The sequence below is a fragment of the Amborella trichopoda genome, chromosome 10 (genome assembly GCF_054954075.1).
Source record: "Amborella trichopoda isolate Santa Cruz 75 chromosome 10, AtrichopodaSantaCruz75HAP2 v2.0, whole genome shotgun sequence".
Lineage (NCBI taxonomy): Eukaryota > Viridiplantae > Streptophyta > Magnoliopsida > Amborellales > Amborellaceae > Amborella > Amborella trichopoda.
The window spans coordinates 32,443,444-32,462,391 of record NC_142345.1 but is presented as its reverse complement, the minus strand read 5'-3'; the positions used below and the strand labels follow the sequence as shown (position 1 = coordinate 32,462,391).

The window sequence follows — 18,948 nt, the reverse complement described above, 5'->3', positions numbered from 1 at the left end:
ATTATGCAGTTGAATAGTCCCTTTCTTCTTTCATAGTTTCGAAGTTTGAAGTTTTAGGTGGGACGATAAGGCGAGTTGGATTCGGATAGCCTTTCTCTCACATAGGTTTCCAATTGTTATCTGGCTCGAGCCTCTTTTAGACTTTAGAAGCTTTCAAAAGGGGAAGGATTTGGGAAACACAGACTGCTATCGGATTATGATTTAATGAGGCAGTTAAAGTTTTTGAAATCACAAAAACAATGTTTTGTAGAATCCGAATCAAGGTTGTTCTTGAGATGGAGTTTGAAAAACTAAAAGATTAAAAACCAAAAAAAATTAAGAATGGGAGATTTTTAAAATGGGGTGGTCAGCAATTTTTATTGATACATCCATCCTTTTTAACTAGTTAGAAAGTTTCATTAGGTAGGAGATTTTGTCTTCACAAAAATCTAATTAGAGAGCTAAATTTTGAAATTAAATTTCAGCCCCTTATGCTGAGAATTCTTTAAGATTTTGATTTCTTTTGGAGATTTTCCCTTCTGATAATATTCTTAATTAGAACTAAGGCGATTCTAAAATGGATTTGGGGACTATGTTTCCTTGAGCTTTCTTTGCCCCTGATCGATGGTCCTTGCCATTACAATCTAAATGGAGATATTAGGGTTTTCAATCGAACCTAAGCCTTGAAAAGTTATTGACACTGCAGCCCCTAGGGCTTCGGTTTCTTGAATATTACAATATTTTTGTCTCCCCACAGTTTGTTTTTTTTTTTTTTTTTTTGGATTCATTTGTCACAGCTGCACAAGTGTGCTCTTTAGGTGTTCAACCTAGCTCTGTTTTTTTTTTTTTTTTTTTTTTTTTCTTTTTTTTTTTTTTTTTCACTTTGGTTATTAACGCAAACATCTACAAGTTATGACAGGAGCCGAATTGGGAGCAGATCATAGAGAGAAGTTGCTCGAAACATGGAGATTGCTGAATTTTTCAAAAACGGCCAAAAAATAACCATAGCTCCTTAATTTGTGGAGTTTTTTCTAAATTTTCTATCAATTAATGCACGGATGATTCCTCAAAGTTTCATGGTGATGAGTCATCAAATAATGACCAATAAAGGGTAAAACTTGAAAGAATTTGAGAGAAGCATGAGAATTCTTCCAGTTTTGATACAAAATCCACAAATTTGAGCATATAACTCCTTCAAATCTTGGAGTGTTTTTATCCAAATTTTTTGTAGAATGATCATGGTAAGATGCCCAAAAAATGAGAAAGAAAATCGAGCAAAAATTAAAAAAAAGCGCATCAAACAAAGGGAATTCGACTTAGGCATGAGAGAAATGCAATTCAATGGCAAATGAATAAAATTTCCCAAGTTTGGCCCTCCCAAAATGGTCATTTTCAGTAGCTCAAGCTAAGTTTTGATAAATCCACCGACCAATGAGGCCCACTATTGATCATCCACCCATGTCCTCAAGCCTTCAATATAAGCCTATGAACCCTAATTTTCATAATGGTATGAAACTTTTGTTAGGGAATAGAACTTGTGAGAGTGCGTAGGAACTTAGACCTACAGTGAAAAGAAAATGCCCATACCCAAATTACCCTCACTCAAATTCCAAGAATAGTCTTAAAAAAATAACAAGATATTAAAAAATCCACAAAAATAAAAAATACTCAAAAACCTAAAATTCATTTACTGCCCCTAACAAATCCCAAATAAACAAGTGAACAATATCGAAAACTAGAAAGACCTTCTAGAGTAGATCAACCTCGATACGGAAGATTCATTGCTGTCTAGATCTTCAAAATAAATGCTTCTTATTGCTCCCAATAAATAGTGTCAGGTCTGGAATGGTCCTTTGTTCTAACATTTCTTTTGAGAAAAAGTTTATATAAAGCTGAGGCGCTAAACAACTAAATTAGAGTTTATCTCAAAAATTTCATTAGAAAGAGTTGTTTTGATGCTCAAATATCTTCAAATTGATCATCTCGATATCAAGATGCATGAACACGAGGAAAAAATAGATTTTAAGTATTGTAAATAGTGTACGTATTTTTGGACTGTCAATTTGCAAATTTTCGAGTTTTTATTGATATATTCGATCTTATACTATTTTTTAAGTTTTAAATTTTATAATTAAAAATGAAACTATATTTTAATGCTATCACAAAAATTTCGCGTATTGAAACTACATTTCTCGATACCATTTGAAGGTGGGCACTAATTTGATTGTTTTGAGCCTCGGCTCCTGCGAACCGCACCCTTTCATGCAAATTGATAACCACGTCATGCAGCTTGAAACCGTGTAACCGAATGCATGAACGTTGTGACCCGTACATTACGTGGCCCCTAAATTTGGTATTGAGAATTAAGAAATAAAATTGCTCTTAATTTCCATAGTTTTGATATCAAAAAATTAGAAAAACAATCTAACAAATTTTAAATATATTGATATTACAGACTTTGAATATTTGAAATTTTGGATAGTAAGACTACGTTCCATTTTTAAAATAATCAAATGTTATTTCTACTTATGTAACTTTTTTTCTTCTAATTTTTAAATATTAAAATATAAAAATAAGATTCTAAAAAATGACATAAATCTCGTAAATGGCACACTTACAATTGTAAAATAAATAATGAGTGAGAAAATAAATCTGTACAATAAATTGTTTCTTAATTTCATATTTTCAAGAACAAAATATTTTAAAAACCTTAATTTCTAATTAGAAAATATCAAATTTTCAAAAATAACAAAATATTTTGGAATTGGATTTCCAAAATAAAGATTTATTTATTTTTTAAAAATAACACAATTCTTAATTTTTGAATATTTTCTTAATTTCAAAAAGGATTCAAACATTAGAAAAATATCAAATTTAGAGTGAAACACATAAAACTTTGGCTGCAAATAATTAATTAACTTTTTTTTTTGATAGACATTTAGAGTTATTATTAATCAAGAGATTACAGAGTTTGAGACCACAATCTCTGGTAAAGCAGAGCCACCTTTCGCAAGACAATCAGCCACAACATTAGCCTCACGAAAGATATGAATACAAGAACAGGAAAAGGACATGGACAGGTCGCAAATCTGCGGGGTGGTCTTTGGATCCTATTACATTAATTGATAATATTAAGCGAATCCCCTTCAACTACACACTGAGAACCCACCATTGTATCCACAAAAAGCTTCAGACCATTGAAAAATGCCATCAACAACTCCATGCCAATCTCTAACCACACCTCCAAAACCTGCAATAACCGGTTCCCAAGTGAACTTCCATCAAAATTAAGTTTGAAAATCCCTTCCGCAGGTGGCACCGAACGACCCTTTGATCTCCACTTTGCTATTCCCAAATGAAAGAGGTTCATTAAGTTTCTCTTAACATCCACCTCCAACAAATCCTTACCCACTTTAGTAACAGAGCAAGAATGCCACAGAGAATGTAAAAGTTTCTCTAAGACTCTCTCAACTGGCAGGCCAATACCATCGAAGACTCTCCGACTTCGGTCCTTCCAAACTTCCCATAATATCATGCACCTAGCAATCTGCCAGAGCACCTTACCTATTTGAGGCAACCAACTCACAAACAAATTTGAAATTACCCCACTAACAATGGCAGGCATTATCAGATTGGTCCTCAACTTATCAAAAAGCCAATGCCAAATTTTGCCAACGATAGAACAATGGAGAAACAGATGAGGGCATGTTTCTCCATCATTCTTACACATTAAGCATACATTCGGTAACACTCTTCCTCGTTTGATGAGATTATCCACAGTGAGCACCTTTTCTTGGACGGTCACCTAAAGAAATGCCTAAACTTTCAGAGGTACTGGCCATTTCCAAATACTGGCAATTTTAGGCCAAGCCCATCTCCAGCGACCATGAAAAAGAAGGTGGTACATAGACTTTACCGAAACATGCCATCTAACTCAATCTCCCAAACTATTGCATCTTATGCCTGACGCGGCACATAAATACCTTGCAAAAGGTTAAGCAATCTCACATATTCATCAAAAATCTGCTCAGTAACTCTATTATAAGGAAGAGAAATGTTCCAAACACTCTGATTATCCCGTCTATCAAGGAGGTCAACAACAGTGGCATGAGGATTCTCCACCCTCTGAAATACCATTGGAAATAGGTATTTCAAGGGTGAATTTCCCACCCACTTGTGGTGCCAAAAGGAGATATTGCACCCATTGCCCAGACTCCAATGAATATCCCTATGGATTAAGGGCTTGCAAACATTGATGGCTCTCCAAGAATAAGACATACCCCTAGTTCCTTTCCTCAGCCCAGCCCACATATCATAGCTATCTCTGCCATACTTCGAGACTACCACATGGTACCACAACTGATATTTGAAGTTTAAGCTCCACACAAAGTAAGGCTTGGTTAACAAGTTTTATCTTCCTAATACCCAAATCACCTTCCCTCCTAGGTGTGCAAACTCTATCCCACCGAATGAGATGATATTTCTTGAGGTTATCATTAGACCCCCAAAGGAAGCCCCTCATAAGAGTTTCAATTTTTTTCCATACCCGAGGAGGAATTTGTAGCAGCGAAACTTGATAAATGGGCAAGTTTGACAAACAAGCCTTCACTAATGTGATCCTTCCTCCAAAAGACAAATATTTGTATTTCCATAAATCCAGCTTCACTTGTATCCTTTGGATTACTTTATCCCATACTACTAATGGAAGACAACCATCTGAAATTGGCAATCCTAAATAAACAATTGGAAAGGATACCTTACATCCCATAATCTCAGCGAACTCCTGCAACACAGAGTCAGTACAATTTAAGCCAACAACTGCAGCTTTAACGAAGTTGACCTTGAGGCCCAAAGGCACTTCACAACACTTCAAAAAGATGGCAACATTGGCAACATGAGCATGTCTAGCCTCACAGAACAGTAGAGTATCATCTACAGATTGAAGATGTGAGATACACGGACCACCGTTAGCCAACTGGAACCCCAAGAAGTGTCCTTTAGCCTCAACATTCTACAATAAGAAGTTAAAGCACTTAGCATAAATGGTGAACAAAAATGGGGATAGCGGGTCGCCCTGGCACATCCCCCTAGAGGCGTGAAAGAAGCATGATGGGCTACCCTTAAATAGCACAGAGAAGTGGGCAGACGATAAACACCCAAAAATCCAACTTTGTCATTTGTCCCCAAAACCCATGTTTTTCATAATCTCTAGGAAAATGCTCCATTCCACTCTATCATATACCTTTTCCATGTCCAAATTAATAACAATCCCAGCTTCACCAGTCAAAACTTTCGAGTGAATGCACTCCTGAGCAAACCAGCACACTATCAGTTATCATCCTATCCTTAAAGAAGGCAGATTAAGGTCCAGAAATGATAACCGGCAGCATTACTTTAAGTCTCTCAGCTATGACTTTAGCAATAATTTTATAGAGACTCGAAAGTAGACTAATAGGTCGATAATCCCCTAGGTTTGAAATGACAGTCTCCTTTAGGATGAGCGCAATAAAAGGCAAATTAACTCCTTTAAAAATCTCACCATTGCTCAAGAAACTTCGCACCATCTGGAACACCTCGTCACAAATCAAATTCTAGAATTTATGGAAAAATAATAAGGGGAAACCATCAGGGCTAGGTGCTTTATCACCAGGCAGGAAGAAAACTGCTCTTTTAACTTCTTCCATCGTCACCTCTCTTTCAAGAGATGTAACTAATTCTGGAGCGAGACATTTAAAGCCCACTCTAGTTAGTCTAGGTGTAACCCTCATCTCAGTAGTGAATGCTTTTTGAAAATGACTCAACTGCACTAGCCATACCATTATCATCATCCGGGTCAATGTCATTTATTAAGAGGCCAGAGATATCATTTTGTCGTCTCTTGGCATTTGCAATGGCATGGAAGAATTTTGTATTCATATCCCCTTCCTTGAGCCACTTGACCCTGGATTGTTGCTTCCAATAAACCTCCTCAACCCTGCGAAGTTCCTGTAACTCCAGAGATTTAGAACTTCTCTCTAAAATCAATTCCTCAGATAGAGTTCCAGAACATTGAGCAATAGCATCCACTTCCTCTAAACTTTTAAGAGCTTCATCAATTTTTTGTTTGAGATGAACTCACGTATCAGATTTCCGTGCAATAAGCTTGTGTTTAACATTCAAAAGCTTCTTATGCAATTGGAAATCTATAGAGCCAATTGTAATAGAATTCTCCCAAGCACTTTTGATCAAAGCACACACCCCTTTCTCTTTTAACCAGCCAGCCTCTAATATGAAGGGCTTAGGACCGCCAGAAAGGACTTTGGTACATAATAAGATAGGGGTATGGTCAGAAGAGAGTCTAGGCAAAACTCTAACTGCCGCCAAAGGGAAGGACTCAGACCAATCTCTACTCACCAAGAATCTATCCAATTTGGACATGGACAAATTTGTCAAGCTACCATTTATCCAAGTAAAAGTAGTGCCTGAGATAGGCAGATCAAGCAAAACATGGGACTCAATAAAATGATTAAACATTCACATGGCAGCAGTAATAGAGCCCCCAAAGGTACTTTCATCAGGCCACCTGATAAAATTAAAGTCCCCACCCAAGCAAAAAGGGCAGAATAAACTGGAGATACACTCAGACAAATCATTTTAAAAAACCTCCTTTTGGCCCACAGAATGAGGACCTTAGACATTCACCAAACCCCACTGAAAATCAGCAGGACCCTTAAAACCAACCATCAAGAAATTGTCTTTTTTAAAAGAACAGAAAGAAGTCAAAACAGTGAGATCCCACAACATCCACAAACCCCCAGAGGCACCCACTGCAACCAAACCCAAAAATCAACTGATCCAGATCCCCAAACTTCCCTGACACCAAAGATAGTAGGACAGGGAAGCTTGGTTTCCTGGAAAATCAAAATAGCAGGTTTAAAAAGAGAAACTAAAAATAAAACGTCATTCTTACGATTGAGGCCACCCAAACTTTGAACATTCCAAGAGAGAATATTCATCAGCAAGGTTTGGAGGAGGATGAACCTGGATCATCCTTGCTAGCACCAAATAACTTCTTCTCCAGAAAAGCATCCTTCTTCATCAAGTTGGCCGAAGCTTCATCATCGTCCGAGGAAGGATCCGTGCTGGTTTTAATGATCCGGTCTTCATCAATCCCCACCCCTCTAGCAGTCGGGGCAAGCCGCACAGGACCACTGGCCTACAGGCTAGCTGATGATGTTGTGCCCTTCACCAGTGATTTACCTTTAGCCTTCGACTGTTTCCCACCACTCTTGGGGGTCTGATCCGGCAGTGCAGCCTTCACAACCTCCTCAGCCAATGAGTCCTTCTTCAATTTTACTAATTCCTCTACCTTATTTTTTGCAAGAATTTCTTGAAATACCACTCTTATGGGAACCTTGAAATCCATGCCACTGTCAGAGACAATGGAGGATATCTGGCGTAAATCAACTTCCTGCAGAAGAGCACCACAAGAAACCTCCACTGGGGACAAGCCAGGAGCATGACTCAGTCATACACCACTCTCCTCTAGAATAACACCAGGCGACACCACCATCAAACCAGAGCCACGAGCAGGAAAAGCAACGGTACTCTCATGCAAAGGAATAATAGAAAGATGAAGAAGTAAAGGGCGATCTTCCTGGTGGATGATATTGAGTGGAATTGTAACATCCACTTCCTCCAACACCTGATCAAATGCAGCAACCCCTTCATGGGAATCTACACACCCATGGCCACCATAAGTCTCCTTCCCAGTAGGTGAATGAATATCCCTGTCACGCCCCAAGAATTTACAATACTGATATTCCTGAGATGTGACAGTCAAAACATAAATACATCTCTTGATGAGACAAATTTACAGTGGTGAATTCATTCAAAGTAACAAAAGAAAGTTTAAGTACAACTATAATATCTTCCAAAGTTGATCCTGATGAGCACCCAAAATGAAACCGCAGTTATCCTGAAAAATGTTTACCATATTTTGATGAGTTTGTCTACTCAGTAAATGATCATTATAATTCTAAAAATAATCATGGTTGAAAGATATCAATATTTTCAAAAAGGAGATCTATTAACAGAAATGCATTGACAGTTTCACTTTAAAAAATGCATAATTAAGTATAATCCGAATAATTGAAATGCATAGAATATTTTAACGGCAGTGCATAATTCAAAGGATTTCACAAATTACCCTACTGGCGTCCCAAGTAGGTCACCTATATACTCCATCAGCTTCCTGATGGGTCCACTTAATCCCTATCGACATCCCAGATAGGTCCACTTAATCCCTGTAGGTCCACTTATACCTCACCAACGTACCGGATGAGTCCACGTAATCCCTACCGGCGTCCCAGATAGGTCCACTTATACCTCACCGGCCACTTGCATACTTAAAGTATTTCTAAATCTCTTTAAACATTCGAAAGCAGCAATATCATGTACTGAACATATCTGAAACCATTAATAACAATCACTTTCAATAATATTTCTAAAATAACCAGTCAAATATTTTGGGCTCAAATGAAGAAAGGTAGCAGTTTGTAAAGACATTCTAGCATAATTTCCAATCTAATATGTATAGAAAAACTCTTATAGAAATTCAAGAATACAGAATTATCACAATTTATGGGATGTCAATTTGCAAATAAACATTTCACAGATAATGCTATAATTAAATGCAAAAATATCAGTTTTCAAATAATAAGGAAATCATTTGCACATGAATTTTACAATGTCTAAATATTTAAAAACAGTAGAAAGAAATCTCACAATTTTACTAAAGCAGAAATATCACATTTATTTCTAATAATTTTACAGTATCTAAAATTTTCTAACAATAGACAAGAAAAATAAATAAATTTATTTTTCTAAGAATTTACAGCATTTAATATTTCTAATATAGATAAAATATCACGATTTTATTAAAAAGATTATTTTTCAAAATAATGAGGTCTCTTGCGCATAAAATTTATCAGGCCTAAAATTCATGATAATAAGAAAAAGTAATTATTTCATTTCATTTTTAAAAAGAACGGATTATTTTTCAAGATAATGAAGTCACTTACATTAACTCCGAAATTGGGGGAGCATCAGTTCCATCCCACACAAAAACATCGGTACTTTCTATAGAGACTCGATGTGTATAAAGAATCTTTTCCAGGGAAAGAAAGCATATAAAATCAACTTAACAGGGATTGTGATTTACAGGAGCAATTGCATAAACTGGCCTTCACCCGGAGCAACCATCATCACACTCTTTGGGTGGGTTTCAGTTGCACTTCTTATCTCTTTTTAGCACTGCTGCTTCTCGAGGGTACACACTTGTCTTCAAGATGTACTGATATAAGGCATCTGATTGTAACAGGTTCTTGTGACCTTATACAAATTGTCTGTTTGTAATAGGCTCTAGTGACCCATTTCCAATGAATACTCAAACTTTGCTTCTTTCATGACAGTGAAGAGGAGAGAGAGAGATTGTCGAATAACGTAGAAACACCTGAGATGCAAGGTGCTGTACAAGGAGTGTTAACATAAAGTTTTAAGATGGTGGACCTAAGGTCCACCCAAATAAAATTGAACCCTCAAGTATATTAACAATAATATCGTTTATTTATTGTTAATATAAAAGTAGCAATATCTTAACGGTATAAAATGATTATTATTATTATCATTACTAATATATAATTATCATTTTATTTATTTATTTTGTATTTATTTCTGTTAACACCATTAATATTATTATTATTATTATTTTGTTCCAAAAATTTTAGATCGTCACAATCTCCCCCCCTTAAAGAAATTTAGTCCTCTAAAATTGTGTACCTGATTATTGAAAAAGATAGGGATATTTTTCTCTGATATCGTCTTCTCGTTCCCAAGTCGACTCCTCTCTTGAATGGTATTGCCATAATATACGGACCAAAGGAATCTTCTTGTTACGCAACACTTGTACCCTTCTATCCAGTATCAAAATTGGCTACTCAATGAAGGATAGGTCATTCCTGATCGGTAAAAGTTCATATTTCAAGATATGGAATGGGTCGGGTTGATATTTTCGTAGGGATGATACATGGAAGACATTATGGACGTTTGCCAATTCGGCTGTAAGGCAAGTCTATAAGCGACATCTCCGATTCTTTTCAGGATTTCAAATGGTCCGATGTAACATGGGCTCAGCTTTCCTTTCTTGTCGAATCTCATAATGCCTTTTATTGGAGAGATTTTTAGAAAAACTCGATCACCTTGCTCAAATTCAAGATCTCTCCTTCGTTATCGACATAACTCTTTTGCCGACTCTGAGCTGTTCTGAGCCTTTCTCGAATTAATGTTATCTTATCTGTGGTTACCTGAACAATTTCTGGCCCCAAAAGCTTTCTTTCACCAACCTCGTCCCAATAGATGGGTGACCTGCATTTCCTTCCATACAAGGCTTCACATGGTGCCATCTGAATAATGGCTTGAAAGATATTATTATAAGCAAACTCAATCAGGGGTAAATGGTCATCCCAGCTTCCTGTAAAGTCAATGACATAGGCCCTCAGCATATCTTCCAAGGTTTGGATGGTCCTCTCCTATTGTCCATCAGTTTGGGGATGAAAGGCAGTGTTAAGGGTGAGTCTCGTCCCATGGTTGACTATAGCCTAGCCCAAAATTTAGACCTAAACCGGGTATCCCTGTCCGATATAATACCAACCGAAACTCCATGCAACCGTACTATTTCCTTAATATACAACTGGGCCAATCGATCCAAAGTGTACGTCGTGCAAATCGGAAGAAAATGGGCAGCTTTGGTCAGCCGGTCCACAATGACCCAAATGTTATCATGTCTTAAATTTGTTCTAGGCAAGCCAAAAACAAAATCCATAGAGATGTGCTCTCACTTCCACTCTAGCACGAGTAAAGGCTGCAACAACCAAGCGGGCCTTTGATGCTCAGCTTTTACTTGCTGGCATGTTAGGCACTTAGACACAAATAGTGCTACCTCTTTTTTCATATTATTCCACTAAAAGGTTTTCTTCAGGTCCTGATACATTTTAATACTTCTGGGATGTATCGTATAACGAGAGTGATGTGCTTCTTCCAAGATTTCTCTCTTCACACTTTCATCATTCGGAACACAAATCCGACCCTTGAATCTTAGCAAATCCTCATTACATATAGAGAATTTGTCTCTCTTTCCCAGCTTCACTTCTTCTACAATTGTTATAAGCTGATGGTCTTTCTTTTGTACCGATCGAATCTGTTGGATTAATTGGGGTTCTACATTAATGTTGGCAATCATACTTACCACACCATTAATGGATGGAGCCAGATGCCAATCCATTATTTCTTCTAACAATCTCATTTCTTGGATCTTTAGATGAGCTAAGACTCCTGTAGATTTTTTACTTAGAGCGTCGGCCACAACGTTAGCTTTTCCTAAATGATAATGAATTGTACAATCATAATCTTTTAAGAAATCCATCCATCTTATCTGCCACATATTTAAATCCTTCTGAGAGAAGAGGTATTTCAAGCTCTTATGATCTGTGTATATTTCGAATTGCTCACCATATAGATAATGCCTCCACATTTTCAAAGCGAATACTATTGCAGCCAGTTCCAAGTCATGAATTGGATATTTTGTCTCATATTCTTTCAACTGTCTGGATGCATATACCACTACTTTCCCATATTGCATTAATACACAGCCCAAGCCTTTATGTGCAACGTCACTATAAATCACAAATCCCTCACTCCCCTCAGGAATAGCTAAAACAAGTGCTGAAGTTAATCGAACTTTTAGTTCTTGAAAACTCTCCTCACATTCACTTGTCCACTCAAATTTGACATTTTTCTGTGTTAATCGAGTCAATGGGGTTGCGATTCGAGAAAATCCTTCTACAAATTTTTCGTAATATCCTGCCAATCCCAAAAACTTCGAACTTTAGTCACATTACTTTGTTGTTTCCAATTAACAACAGCTTCAACCTTTGAAGGATCAACTGATAGACCTTCCTTTGATATGACATGTCCTTAAAATGTCACTTGTTCAAGCCAAAATTCACATTTACTAAGTTTGGCATACAATTTCTTTTCTCTTAATATTTACAATACCATTCTTACATGTTGCTCATGTTCCTTCTGATTCTTGGAATAAATTAAATATCATCGATGTATACCATAATAAATTTATCCAAAAAAGGCTTAAAGACCCGATTCTTCAAATCCATAAATGTAGCTAGTGCATTGGTTAATCCAAAAGGCATGACTAAAAATTCATAATGGCCATACCTTGTTCTGAAAGCTGTCTTGGGAACATTTTCACCTTTAATCTTAAGCTGATGATATCCAAATCTAAGATCAATTTTTTAAAACACTTGTGATCATTGTAATTGATCAAATAAATCATCAATTCTAGGTAATGGATACTTATTTTTTACTGTCACTTGGTTCAACTGTCTATAATCGATACACAATCTCATGGTCCCATTTTTCTTTTTAACAAACAATATCGGAGCACCCCAAGGTGACACACTGGGCCTGATAAAACCTTTATCTAATAATTCTTCCAATTGTTGTTTAAGTTCCTTAAGTTCTGCAGGTGTCATTCTGTAAGGTGCCTTAGAAATTGGGGCTACCCCTGGCAATAATTCAATAGAGAATTCAATTTCCCTATCAGGCGGTAATCTTGACAATTCTTCAGGGAAAACGTCGGGAAATTCTCAGATAACCGGAGTGGTATCCAAATTTATCTCTTCCTTCCTATCTTCTTTGATATAACCAAGAAAGCCTTGACACCCTTTTCGAAGGAGGCGATTAGCTCGAATACAGGAGATTAAATATGATGGGGAGTCTTCTTTGATACTATTGAAGTAAAATACTAGTTGATTTGAAATACTAAAGGTAACCATTTTCTTGCAACAATCAATACTTGCATGGTATGTAGAAAGCCAATCCATGCTTAAGATTACATCAAAATCTTGAATTTCTAGGAGTATTAAATCAACCAACAGTTTTTTTTTCTTTTATCTTTATTACACAGGATTTGTACACTATATTGGTGTCACTTGAATTTCCCATCGGTGTGGCTACCTCTAGAATGTATTCTAATTGTTCTGGTTCTACCTTTAAGTGGCATGTAAAGTGTGGTGACACAAATGAATGAGTAGATCCAGGATCAATCAAAATATGAGCTACTTTTTGAAAAATAATAAGAGTACCTTGGATCACTGATTTTGAGGCCTGAGCATCTGGCTGGGTGATCGTAAATACTTATCCCTTCATTTGAGGCTTTTGAGCTATCTCTCCTTACTTTGGAAGATGGTGCATTTGTAAGCTAGGACATTCTATAATCTGGTGCCCCAATTTTCCACATTTAAAACAGGCTCCAGTATTCCAATAACAAGGGCTCGATCCATGCTTTTTCCCACATTTTTTACATGGTTCTATTGGGCTTTGAAGTGGCAAGAGCCTTGGCTTCTTGCTTGCCCTTTCAAGCTGTTGTCGATTAGATGGTGTGGGTCTAACCTGACTTTTCTGATTTTTCATCTTTTGGAAATCTTCGAAATCTTTTTCGATAATTTGGGCTCGATCCACTACTTCAGCATAAGTTCTCAATTTTAAAACTGATATTCTGCTTCTAATAGCTGATCTAAGACCCCTTTCAAAAATTTTCACCTTTCTTGCCAAATTGTTAATCATATGTGGTGCAAACCTGGCCAATTCAGTAAACTTGGCCTCATACTATGCTACTGTTCGATTTTCTTGAATTAATTCCATAAATTTCATTTCTTTTTGGTCTCGAATAAAATCTGAGAAATACTTTTCATTAAATGCTTCTTGAAATACCTCCCAAGTCCAGGGTTTATTTTATTTGACCAATACTCTTTTTGCCATTTGCCACCAATGTTATGCTTCTCCTTCTCATATAAAAACTGCCAACGCCACCTTCCGATCATCAGAACAATTCATTATCTCGAATATTTTCACCAATTGCATAATCCATCCCTCGGCTTCCAGTGGGTTTACAGCACCCTTAAAAGAAGGTGGGTTCAATTTCTTAAATTGTTCGACCTTACTCCCACCATTTCCCTTAACTGACTGCCAAGGTGAATTGCTTTTTTCCATCTGATGTTGCATTGGAGCAACCATATTTTTCAAGGCTTTTTGAATTCCTTCCATATTAGCTTCAGCTATTCTGGATCTTGACTTCGTCTCGGTCTGTACACACAATAAATGTGCTTTTAAGTATATTCTTTTTAAATTTCCTAAGAATCTTAAACCTATTGCTCTGATACCATAATTGTCACGCGCCAAGAATTTACAATACTGATATTCCTGAGATGTTACAGTCAAAACATATATACATCTCTTGATAGGACAAATTTACAGTAGCGAATTCTTACAAAGTAACAAAAGAAAGTTTAAACACAACTACAATATCTTCTAGAGTTGATCCTGACAAGCACTCAAAATGAAACCACAGTTATCCTGAAAAATGTTTACCATAATTTGATGAGTTTGGCTACTCAGTAAGTGATCATCATAATCCTAAAAATAATCATGGTTGAAAGATATTAATATTTTCAAAAAGGAGATCTATTAACAGAAATACATAAAAGTTTCACTTTCAAAAATGCATAATTAAGTATAATCCGAATAATTGAAATGCATATAACATTTTAACGGCAGTGCATAATTCAAAGGATTTCACAAATTACCTTACTGGCGTTCCAAGTAGGTCACCTATATACCCCATTAACGTCCTGATGGGTCCACTTAATCCCTATCGGCGTCCCAGATAGGTCCACTTAATCCCTGCTGGTCCACTTATACCTCACCGGCATACCAGATGAGTCCACGTAATCCCTACCGGTGTCCCAGATAGGTCCACTTATACCTCACCGGAGAACCGGATGAGTCCACTTGCCTACTTAAAGTATTTCTAAATCTCTTTAAACATTCGAAAGCAGCAATATCATGTACTCAACATATCACTTAAATTAATTTCACTGAAACCATTAATAAAAATCACTTCCAATAACATTTCTAAAATAACCAGTCAAATATTTTGGGTTCAAATGAAGAAAGGTAGCAGTTCGTAAAGACATTCTAGCATAATTGCCAATCTAATATGTATAGAAAAACTCTTATAAAAATTCAATAATACAGAATTATCATAATTTATTGGATGTCAATTTGCAAATAAACATTTCACAGATAATGCTATCATCAAATGTAAAAACATCAATTTTCAAATAATAAGGCAGTCATTTGCACATGAATTTTACAATGTCTAAATATTAAAAAATAGTAGAAAGAAATCTCACAATTTTACTAAAGCAGAAATATCACATTTGTTTCTAATAATTATACAGTATCTAAAATTTTCTAACAATAGACAAGAAAAATAAATAAATTTATTTTTATAAGAATTTACAGCATTTAAGATTTATAATATAGATAAAATATCACGATTTTATTAAAAAGATTATTTTTCAAAATAATGAGGTCGCTTGTGCATAAAATTTATCACGCTTAAAATTCATGATAATAAGCAGAAGTAATTATTTCATTTTATTTTTAAAAAGAACGGATTATTTTTCAAGATAATGAAGTCACTTACATTAACTCTGAAATTGGGGGAGCATCAATTCCAGCCCACACAAAATATCGGTACTTTCTTCAGAGACTCGATGTGAATGAAGAATCTTTTTTAGAGAAAGAAAGCATATCAAATCAACTTAACAGGGATTGCGATTTACATGAGCAATTGCATAAACTGGCCTTCATCCGAAGCAACCATCGTCACACTCTTTGGGTGGGTGGGTTTCACTTCTTATCTCTTTTTTAGCACTGTTGCTTCTTGAGGGTACACACTTGTCTTCAAGATGTACTGATATAAGGCATCTGATTGTAACAAGGTCTTGTGACCTTACACAAATCGTCTGTATTTGTAATAGGCTCTAGTGGCCCATTTCCAATGAATACTCAAACGTTGCTTCTTCCATGATAGTGGAGAGGAGAGAGAGAGAGATTGTCTAATAAAGTAGAAACATTTGAGATGCAAAGTGTTGTGCAAGGAGTGTTAACATAAAGTTTTAAGATGTCCATCTAAATAAAATTGAACTCTCAAGTATATTAACAATAATATCGTTTATTTATTGTTAATATAAAAATAGCAATATCTTAACAATATAAAATTATTATTATTATTACTATTAATATATAAATATCATTTTATTTATTTGTTTTATATTTATTTATGTTAAAATTATTTATTTTATTTTTTATTTATATTATCTTTTATTTATTTATTTTTGTCCTAAAAATTTAGGTCGTCAGAATTCCACCCACCGTCGTCCACATCAGAGCCATTCAAATCGTCATCCACAACGACCAAAGCCATTCAAAGCCTCATGCGCAACCACCATTCCAAATGGATTCACAGACAGAGGGTCGAACGCAGGTCATTGAATTCCACGCCCTACCTCGATGAAAAAGAGGAAACATCTTTCGCACTATAACCGACAACAACTGGACAGCAAACCTCCTCCGAACTTCTGTACGAAGGATGAGCCACAAGAACCACCACCGCCTTCCTGCTAGAGACACAGAATGGGGACAACTTCCAACGCTTTCCCCCAAAATTCCCCAACGTGAACACCGGCCTGGCTGCCACGTGCTCAAACGCTTTGGGCAGCACCTCAGAAGACTTCCTATCCAAATTGCCAACCGTCCCTTCCCCTTCCGAAAGAAAATAGGCTGAGGTGGTGATACCTCGCGGACTACCCCAGTCCGATGGTCCACACCAGATAAGCCTGTACTAACATTAGCAGGAATATTGGGCACCACGATCTCCGATGTATCCGTGAAACGCCTAACCAGTACCCATATTTTCGAGTCTTTTGAATTTTGAACCTTTCGCTTCTTTTTCTAGACTTCCGACGGTGTTGGTGAGTTGCTACACTTTCTCCTGGAGAAAGCAATACCGGTTGCCGACGGGAAACTTTTCTCCTCAGAGATGATACAATCGCCATTACCATTAGCAACCACAACAGGTTTAGGCAGCAAATCCCTTTTAGCTTCAGAGGAGATAGTAATGGAAAAAGACTCATGCCCCACCATAAGTCGGACCTATTTTGGGATTGGAATCCCACTAAATTTCCAAACATGAATCCTTAAATGACGAAGCTTAATCCCAAACAATGACTCTCTATTAATATCACATAACTCACCCCAACAATTTGCCAGCAAACGACAAGTTTCATCCGATCACGCATGGAGTGGAACACCTGAGCATCTGATCCATCCTCAAATAAGAAGAATGGGAAGAAGGTTTTCATTGATCTAACGAAAGCTGCTTCCCACGAATTCTAACGAAACGATTTGATAGGGCCCTCAATGAATCCTCTTTCGAGCGAAGGAAAAAAACCTATCTTATTCTTCCCCAAAACTCTGACCGTCGGGGTATAATATAGACGCCAGCTTCTCCTAGCCCAGTTGCTCAACCCAAAAATATCGTTTGACAGTGGGGAGAAGGAGCCTACCACTGAAAGCTCTATCTGAAAGCAAACCAGCTGAGAGATCGAACCGCACCGCTGCTACCCGTAGCAGAAGACCATCCTGTTCATCACCATTACCCTCTCCAGCCTCCATCCTGGACAATTGGTTTCATAACCTTTAAATTCAACAGATGAAGCTCAAACTTTATGCGCTATAATTAATTAACTTTGAATGAGCAAATATGCACACATCCTAAAACAGTACCCGTTGAATGAGCCTTTTTTTTTTTTTGGTACAAGAAAAGTTTTAGAGTGAATTCCTTAAATTAATAAGGCAATGAAAACTTCCATTAAATAAAAGTCGTTGAAATCCTTAAAGATAAGCCCTGCAAAAAGTTTAAATATTTCATTTTTACGTTTTGATAATTAGTATGCGGTAAATTTACAAAATGTATTCTTTAACTTTTGAAGAATCTTTAAAAATAAATTATGAAAATTATTTAAAAAACTAAAAAAACGAACTACTCATATAAATTAATGTTTTACTACAAAATTAATCAAAATAAGACAAAAGGCATATTTTTAAATTTTGAAAATCCAAAATTAAGAATTTTTGGTTTTCTAAAAAAACATAATTCTTAATTTCTGATTTTTCAAATCAAATAATTAGGAAAAGTTTTTTTTTGTTCTGATAAAATTCATACCAATTTTTTTAAAAAGATAGATTTCTAATTTTGGCCTAAAAATAATATAGTGAAGTATCAAATTAATTTACATTTGTTCTTCCAGAAGTTAACACTTTTGGATTTAGGATATTTTAAACAAAAATTTCAAAAATCCAAAATAAAAAATAAAAAAAAATAAGTTTTTCCAAAATGTCGGATATTAAATTTCCAAAGTTAAGAAATATGATAGAAGAAAATTCTTTATTTACAAATTTTCAAATTATGATCATCAGAAATTGAAGAAATCTTAATCCAATTTCTTGCTTATTCAATATAAGCTAACTCCAAATACACGGAACATACTCATTTAATTTAAATTCTCGGTTCATTAATTATTTATTGTTGTGCAATACTTGTCTATAACTACCAAGAATTATTGGAATTTAAATGTGATAAAGAATAACATGTTTAATTTTTTTATTTTATGATTATAAAATAACTTAATTTTTATTTCGGATTTTCCAATTTCATTTTTTTTCTAATTTTTTAATAATGAAATCCAATTAAGTTATTTTTATAGTAATATTGGGAATACAAAATAAGAAAAAAAAAATTAAGTTTTTTCTTAATTGGAGATATTAAAATTCCAAAATTAAGAGATGTGCTAATTTTTTAATTAAAATTCTTAAATGTAAAAATTTTAAGATTATGAGCATCCAAAATTGAAGAGACCTTAATCCAATTTGTTATTTTTTATTTTTTACTTTTAAAGTATGTTTATTCAATATAAATTAGCTCCAAATTCATGCAACTGAGTCATT

The 18,948-nt window shown here is 35.6% G+C and overlaps 1 long non-coding RNA gene across 1 annotated transcript; it reads right to left on the bottom strand.

Annotated features, from left to right (window-relative positions):
• Window positions 1-6,703: 6,703 nt before the first annotated feature.
• On the bottom strand, window positions 6,704-18,323 carry LOC148780153 (uncharacterized). Its single transcript, XR_016041984.1, has 2 exons — window positions 16,315-18,323; window positions 6,704-7,936 (listed from the first exon to the last, which is right to left on the bottom strand). It is a non-coding gene; the product is annotated as an uncharacterized LOC148780153 (long non-coding RNA).
• Window positions 18,324-18,948: the final 625 nt, after the last annotated feature.